Below are 9,454 nucleotides of genomic sequence, written 5' to 3' on the forward strand. Positions count from 1 at the left end.
TGTATTTCTACATTTCCATCTGTATGTTCTATGATATGATTAGGAATGAACTGTTGAGGAATTTCTCGTGGTTGGTTGGCATTTTGTAATGCCCATGATTGAGGTAGAATTATATCTGACCATTTTATAGTCTTTGGGACTATTATATTGGATTTGTCTATATTTGTTTGGAACAAAATTGTTTGATCTTTTTGATCAAGTTTCAAGGTATTGGGACTTAATGTATTCATAACTTTATAGTATATTCGATAAACTATGGCAAGATTTTGTGATCCATGGATCATATTAAAACCATGTGTTTTAAGATTTATTGTTAATATATCTAAGATATTGGGGTCTGTTAAAGAAACAGAAAAGTTAGGAAAACAGTTAAAATATATTGGCCCGCTACAGAGGCTGGATTCTACCATGCCTAGTAGAGAGTCTGTGAAAATATTGTGTCTTGTATCTCTTAGGCATACAAGCACAGAAGTGTTCAACCCTGGTCGGGTCAAAGGTTTCACGGCTATTTGAATTAGACCAATGTGTAAGTATTTGTAATTATGTTCTTTATGTTTTTCTATTACTTTTTTAGAGAGTAGGTGAAAGTCTTCTTGATTTTGTGTGACTGATAGACTTTCTTCTACAGTCTTGATGGCATAACCCATCTTAAGTTTGAATGATCCTTTGTTATAAACATCATGTATTGGTACCTTGGGAATATTCCAATTTTGTATATTCTCCTCAATATCATTTATGATTATCTGTTCTTTATTTTTAACTCTAAGTTTGGAAGATGAAGGTACAGTTTTACTAGTAAGATTTCTTATGAGATTTGCCATCCGTAGGTTGCGGATAATGACAATCTGGACATTCAGTGGCCTTAGCTTTTTTCCCTAAGCGGCTCTCCTGGCCTTGGCGGTACTTTTCGCGTTGGCGTTCACTTGTCTCTTGTCTTAACTCTCGGACCAACTTTCTTGGTGGTCAATCTCACTTAATTTCCTATAGTAAAATGTCTCTTTATCTCACTTATGAGGTAAGAAGAACAGTTGTACAAATTCTACAGTTATAACTGTTTGCACAGTTCCACTGTGGAATAGTTCTTACTGTTTGATTTGTCAGACAGTGTATCACTGTATGGCTCTGATACCACTTTGCGCCAGGATCTACAGCACTGTCTTTTGATTAGGTTTTATCTATTCTGATTGATTGTTTTTAGGTTTAAGTCTATGGAGACTTGATTATTGCGGATAACAGAGTTATAATAAATAAGTAAACAGCAAGCTGTTATATTGGATTAATGATTGTAAAATTCTGTAGTAATTTAAACAGAATAGTATGATTCCTATGAGAGGAATTATAGAGATGTCAATTACAATCCATTGAGCATAACTAATATCACCTAGTTTAATATTAAATAAGATTTTAAACTGCATGGAATTTTTTCAGAAAATCACACTAGCATTTTATTATCATTTACAGGGAAGATTACAAGAAAATATTACAGAGGAAATAAAAACAGGAAAGCAGGAAATAAAACTAGAAATGCATAAACGGAAAAGGGAGCATAAGACTTACTGGGTGCATATACAGTAACTGGAAAAGAGTTTCCAGTGGGGAGGACAGTAAGAAGGCAAATTATTGATATTGCAATCACACATTAAGAGTGAGGAGAGAGAGAACCTGGTCCAGCTATGAGGGCAATGATAGCTGTGAATGGGAACAATTGCAGGGTTCGGATGCAGGTGTAGATCAGAGGTGCACAGATGCAGAGCAGAGGTGCAGAGGTTCAGGTGGTCTGAGGTGCAGAGGTTCAGGTGGTCTGAGGTCTGAGGTTACAGGCGGTCTGAGGTTACAGGTGGTCTGAGGTTACAGGTGGTCTGAGGTTACAGGTGGTCTGAGGTTACAGGTGGTCTGAGGTTGAAGTTTTCAGGTGTCTGAGGTTATCGGAAAGTTTTCAGAGGTTTGAGGTCATCGGAAAGTTTTCAGATAGGTTGAGAGGCTTCAGGTAGGTTGAGAGGCTTCAGGTAGGCTGAGAGGCTTCAGGTAGGCTGAGAGGCTTCCGGTAAGGGAAAGGTTTGGCTCTGGAAGAGGAGAGGAGTGAGGCCCTACCTCGAATGAAGGAGGTGCTTCCTTCTTATAGGAGTCTTGGGAGATTCCTTTGGCTTTACAGCTGGCCATTAGGTGAGAAGAGGACAAGATGGCTTTGTCGGTGGAGGAAAACAGCTGGCAAAAGGAGAGGAGGACAAGATAGCTTTGTCGGTGGAGGAAAGCAGCTGGCAAAAAGACAAATGAAGCAGATGCTTTTGTCGGCCAGTGGGGTATGATGGAAAAACAGCTGGCAGCTAAAAAGGAGAGAGAGAATATGTGGACAAAAGAGGAGGGAATCTTTGGTGCATATGGACAAAAGAGAGGGGCCCAGATGTTTATGGCAAAACGACAAAAGGAAGTGTCGGTGGTATGACAAAAGTGCTAGTGGACAAAACATGAGCATAGGAGGATGCTGTAAAAAGTAAAATAAAGGTAAAGTAAAAAGTAAAGTAAACTATTTCGGCTCTGTTGGCCTTATTACAATGAGTGTCCTTCTTTTGGTGGTAGGACCCATATTATCTTTCTTTTTGCAAGGTGATGATTATGGTCTCTGGCTAAACTCATCTGGATCATCTTCTTCTGGATCTGTCTCGTCTGGATCTGTTTCTTCTGGATCCTCTTGACTGAGCTGAAGATACCTATTGGTGTGGAGTGGAGAGGACTGAACTGTTTCTTCGGAAGATGTCGGTTTTCTTCCTGCTTCAGCAAATATCTCTTTCATTTGTTTTTCAAGTTCGTCCTTGGAAGCATGGGGGTTGGTTTGAAGCATGTTCCTTAAATAAGTAGGAAAGTCAAATGAAGTGTTTGGAGTATTTGGGTTTTTCTGGTATATAGGTGATTCAGGAGGTATTCTCTTTGGGGTGGCTTTAGTGAGATCCATTTGGAAGATATCCCACCATTTGACAGAGATAGTCTTTCCCAAACGAGGGATATAAGTATAATCATTTGAAGTATTAGGGGAGATAGTATAATCCCATTTCATAATCCAAGGGATTTGGTATAGGGCCATGAAGTAAAGGTGAGTATCAACTGTATTATTGGTATTATTGTATTGTATAAATTGTTCCTGCAAATCCTTGAAGGCAGGAGGTAAAATCATAGCAGTTGATCCCCACACAAAAAACCAGTTTTGAAACCAGGTGGGGAATCTTTCGAAAATTGGTAGCCGGAACTGTAAATACCAGCTATGAGTATTGTTGGGGTTTTGGTAGTAGAAAAATTTATGCCAAGCTTCTATATACTCAGCGTATTTGAAATATTTGTAAGAAAAATCAGAATTTTGTAATTTCTTCCCATGTGCGGGATTAGAACCCCACTCAGTATAAGGAAGAAGCTTTTTTATTTGCACCTTTGAATAGGCTATGATTCTGGTGTTTTGTTGGAAATAATGGACAACAGAGATGGATCCTGTTTCCATTAGAATTGCTTCATAATATTCTCTGGTCTTAACCCCATTGATAGGATTAAGATGATTTAATAGATATAATGGTGCGAGCTTGCTTGGGTCCATATGAACCTGCTGATGTTCTATGGAAATATCTATTAGGAAGGCTCTTTCAATGTATTCAGATCTGGGAGTATTGGTTGGAAGAGTGGACTTGGATTGGGCAGGTGAAAAAGTAGGAGTTGAAGTACGAGCCTCTGGGTAGGTGATTTGATGTACTGGTGATTGAGATGGTGAGCGAATATTCAGGGGTAAGGGTTCCCCTTCATATGGGACTAAAGAATTCATGGGTTGTTTTCCCCGACGAGTATTGCTTCGGGAACCCATATTTAAGGATGAAAGATCCTTATCAGAGATATTATCTTTGAATAATTGAAGTGCAAGTGAAAGTGGTTCTTCGTCGTTGGCGTCAGTGTATTAGAACATCATCAATATAAACGATCATAAAAGGGTAGTAAGAGTTGAAAACATCATTCATTATTTTTTGAAATTCTGATGGTGCATTTTTTAATCCAAAAGGCATTACATTCCATTCGTATTGTCCAAAGGGAACATTGAATGCAGTCTTGTATTTATCTTGTTCCTGGATTTGGATTTGCCAATATCCTGATTTCATATCAAATTTTGAAAATATGCAAGCTTGGGCAACTCTGTCTAATAAATCTTTTTTATTAGGTATTGGATATCTAATCCATTGTAATACTTTATTTAATGGTTTATAGTTTATTACCAACCTAGGAACTCCTCTTTCTTTTTCAGCATTTTTGTTAACATAAAAAGCTGCACAGCTCCAAGGTGAAGAACTTGGTCTAATGAGCTTTCTTTGTAGGAGTTCTGCTATTTCATTTTTACCATCTTGTCCTCTTCTCACCTAATGGCCAGGAAACAGAAAAGTTAGGAAAACAGTTAAAATATATTGGCCCGCTACAGAGGCTGGATTCTACCATGCCTAGTAGAGAGTCTGTGAAAATATTGTGTCTTGTATCTCTTAGGCATACAAGCACAGAAGTGTTCAACCCTGGTCGGGTCAAAGGTTTCACGGCTATTTGAATTAGACCAATGTGTAAGTATTTGTAATTATGTTCTTTATGTTTTTTTATTACTTTTTTAGAGAGTAGGTGAAAGTCTTCTTGATTTTGTGTGACTGATAGACTTTCTTCTACAGTCTTGATGGCATAACCCATCTTAAGTTTGAATGATCCTTTGTTATAAACATCATGTATTGGTACCTTGGGAATATTCCAATTTTGTATATTCTCCTCAATATCTTAGATATATTAACAATAAATCTTAAAACACATGGTTTTAATATGATCCATGGATCACAAAATCTTGCCATAGTTTATCGAATATACTATAAAGTTATGAATACATTAAGTCCCAATACCTTGAAACTTGATCAAAAAGATCAAACAATTTTGTTCCAAACAAATATAGACAAATCCAATATGATAGTCCCAAAGACTATAAAATGGTCAGATATAATTCTACCTCAATCATGGGCATTACAAAATGCCAACCAACCACGAGAAATTCCTCAACAGTTCATTCCTAATCATATCATAGAACATACAGATGGAAATGTAGAAATACAATTCCAAAATACAAATACACGAACACAAGATGATATTGAGATAAACAGGAAGAGAAATTCTAAACAAAATATACCAAGTAGAAAATCAATTTCTCACAACCCAAATGTTATTATATTACCACCTCCTCCTAGTCATAGTCATCCATCTTCATCCAATAGTCAAATAAGTTCATCCAATTCAGGAATACAATTCCAAGGAACACATAGAACCAGAGATAATATTGTAATCCCAACATATACATCATCTCATCCTACAACTTCTAATACTGAACCCAGTATAGAAGAATTATATGACTTTCAAGTTTGTACTTTACAACTTGAAGAAGATGATCCGACTCAATATTCAGAAGAATATATAGCAGCCTATCTAGCCTCCAAGCTAGAAAGGAAACAAAGAAAAATAAATAAAGCTTTTATTAAAAAAGATTATTTATCAGAAGAACATAAAAATATTCGAGAATGGTATTTACAGAGATTCCAACCACCTAGATTAATGGAATTACTACATAAAAAATATAATAAATTTTTACATAAAGAAAGACTAAATATAGGATTTTTTCATTGGTTAAAAGATCTATGTTTAGAAAAAAATATTACCATTCCCTCTTTTGAAAAAATTCAAAAAATTCAAACCATAGAAGAAAAAACATATATAAGTACTGATGGTACTACAACTGCTAGTATTCATCCACCGGAGAAAAGTGTTATCCTCAAAACAGGCATTCCAAAGAAAAATGAGCCTGTACATTCTGCCTCCTTCTATGATATAGTGGCTACACCATATAAAGCCATACCTAAAGAAATCAATAAAAAACAAGAGTACATACCCCATATTGTAGAACAAAATAATTATACAAACCTATATCTACAATCCCTTGGAAAGCAAACTGAAAGAATAGAAAGAATAGTATCCAAGGAAAAACCTACTATATCTCCCATTCCTAAATCAGTATTATTTAAACCACCACCTGAGTTAAATAAGAATAAATTCCACATTGGAGAAAATAATAAATCCCTTATGGATCAATTAATCTCCAAATTATCCCAACTAGATTTAAAAGGAGTACCTTCACCTCAAATCCATATTCCTCCATCTACCATCACTTCACAGATACCTGAGTCATCTGACAAAGGTAAAGCTGTCATACCGGAGCATGAAACTATGATGCTCACAGAAGAAGAACCTATAATAGAAGATACAATCCAAAATCAAGAAAAAGCTTTTATGGATACTACACCTCTAATGGATTCCATTAATAAAATAGCTTATGGGAAATACTGGAAACCCATAACAGCCTTACCCTATCATAAGAGACCTACTCCTGTTGACATTCAAATGGAAGAAGATTCAATTCAACAGGCAGTATCTTATTCTGGAAGATCTATAGTCAATTGGCAGATAGATGGTCTATCTGAACTAAAAATACTAGATGTCATGAGACATATGACCATGTATGCCTCTGCAAATAAAATGGCAGGCAACCATGATCAAGAAGTTGCCAAAGCAATAGTAAATGGATTTACAGGATGGTTAAGAGGATGGTGGGATTTCTATGTGGATGATGACACCAAACAAAGGATTTTAAACAATACTAGACAATGGACTGGAAGAAATGAACAAAACCAAGAAGTTATATATACAGAAAGCGATGCTGTTAATACCTTGATATACACAATTACCTTACATTTTGTAGGCAGTACTTCATTGCTTGCAGCAAGATCAGAAGACTTGCTATCTAATTTACGCTGTCCTACCCTTTCTCATTATAAATGGTATAAAGATGTATTCTTTTCAAGGCTTTTAATACGTGAAGATTGCCAGCTAGACCATTGGAAGGAAAAATTCATAGCTGGTCTTCCATATTTATTTGCGGAAAAAGTCAAAGAAAGACTTCGCAAAAAACACAATGGAATAATAGTATATTCATCATATACACTCGGGGAACTCTCCGCAGAAATATGTGCAGAAGGCTTAGCCCTCTGTACTGATATGAAATTAAAGAGACAAATAGACAAACAAAAGCTCACCAAGAAAAAAGAACTTGGAGACTTTTGTGAACAATTTGGATATTACTTAGATAGAAAAAATATGCCTGACTATGTCAAAAAGAAAAAGAAAAAATACAAGAAAGAAAAATATATTAAAGCCAAAAAGAAAAATAAGGATAAGGAATATTATAAAAAATCAAAAAGAAAACTAATCAAAAAATTTTCTCCCAATACAAAGAGGAAAAGTAAACTCCCAGTATGCTATAAGTGTGGTAAAGTAGGACATTATAAACACCAATGTAAATTAAAAAAGAAAATAGACTCATTAAATATAGATGATTCAATTAAAGCAAAATTAAAAAGTATAATATCATATGATTCTTCCTCCTCTACTTCTAGTAGTTCTTATACTGAAGAAATAGATAGTAATGATCTTGATTTTATAGGTTCAGATAGTTCTTCTACCAATACTGAGACTACTACAGAATCATCAGAAGATTGTAGTTGTCCTTTACCTCAACATAATGTTCACACACTCACACAGGAAGATAATTTTATATTAGACATTATAGATAAAATAACTGATCCCGAAGAAAAAAGAGCTATCATCACCCAATTCATCAATATTACCAAAAACAAATCAAAATCACCCATTATCAAAAATCCAGATGAATATAATTTCTCTGCTATTATCAAAAGAGTAAGTGATCAACATACTTCTCAAAAAGAACCTACAATATCTGATCTCAAAAAAGAGATCAAAGAAATAAAATCCGAAATAGTACAATTAAAAGGAAGAATTCAAATATTAGAATTACAACAAATGTCTCAACAAGATTCTGAGACAGATGAAATAGAATTCAATGATTTGATAACAGATAACCCAATAGAAACCACTGGTCCCATAGAGACTAGTGAAATACCAACAGTTCCAATTCCTTCAGTTAATTTAATAAATAAAATAGTAGTACAAAAATGGTTTGTCAAAGTCAAAATCATTGTTGCTAAAAATTATAGTTTTGAAACATCAGCTCTTATCGATTCAGGAGCTGATCTCAATTGTATAAACGAAGGACTTGTACCTTCCAAATATTTTGACAAAACTACTCAAATATTAAATACAGCAGATGGTAGTAGATTATTTATCAAATATAAATTATCCAATGCCTCTGTATGTAATAATCACCAATGTATTGATACACCATTTATCATGGTTAAGGGATTAAGCCAATCAGTAATTCTAGGAGTCCCATTCCTAACATTGCTTTATCCTCTAACTATTGATGAAAAAGGAATTTCATCAACAATTCAAAATATTCCAATACAGTTTAATTTCATACATAAACCAAAACTAAAAGAATTAAATAATGTCAAAAGCCAATTACAAGGCAAAGAAAAATTTCTTTGCACTCTGAAACAAGAAATTAAATATAAAGTAATTGAAGAACAATTACAAATGCCTTCAATCCAACAAAAGATTCAAGCTATACAAAAACAAATAGAAACCTCAATATGTAGCGAACATCCTAATGCTTTTTGGGATAGGAAAAAACATAGTATTAGTTTGCCATATGAACCAACTTTCACTGAAAGTCAAATCCCTACAAAAGCTAGACCAATACAAATGAATACTGTTTTATTAGAAATGTGTAAAAATGAAATAGCAGAACTCCTACAAAGAAAGCTCATTAGACCAAGTTCTTCACCTTGGAGCTGTGCAGCTTTTTATGTTAACAAAAATGCTGAAAAAGAAAGAGGAGTTCCTAGGTTGGTAATAAACTATAAACCATTAAATAAAGTATTACAATGGATTAGATATCCAATACCTAATAAAAAAGATTTATTAGACAGAGTTGCCCAAGCTTGCATATTTTCAAAATTTGATATGAAATCAGGATATTGGCAAATCCAAATCCAGGAACAAGATAAATACAAGACTGCATTCAATGTTCCCTTTGGACAATACGAATGGAATGTAATGCCTTTTGGATTAAAAAATGCACCATCAGAATTTCAAAAAATAATGAATGATGTTTTCAACTCTTACTACCCTTTTATGATCGTTTATATTGATGATGTTCTAATATTCTCTGAATCAATCGATCAACACATTAAACACATAAATACATTTATCCATGCGGTTAGCCAAGCAGGCTTAGTGGTTTCTGCCAAAAAGATTACACTTTTCAAAACCAATATCAGATTCTTAGGACATATGATACATCATGGCACCATTATTCCAATAGATAGATCTATAGCTTTTGCTGATAAATTTCCTGATAAGATTCTTGATAAAACCGAATTACAAAGGTTTTTAGGATGCCTTAATTACGTAAGTGATTTTTATCCTAACCTTG

This window comes from Amborella trichopoda, chromosome 10, assembly GCF_054954075.1.
Source record: "Amborella trichopoda isolate Santa Cruz 75 chromosome 10, AtrichopodaSantaCruz75HAP2 v2.0, whole genome shotgun sequence".
NCBI classification, from domain to species: Eukaryota; Viridiplantae; Streptophyta; class Magnoliopsida; order Amborellales; family Amborellaceae; genus Amborella; species Amborella trichopoda.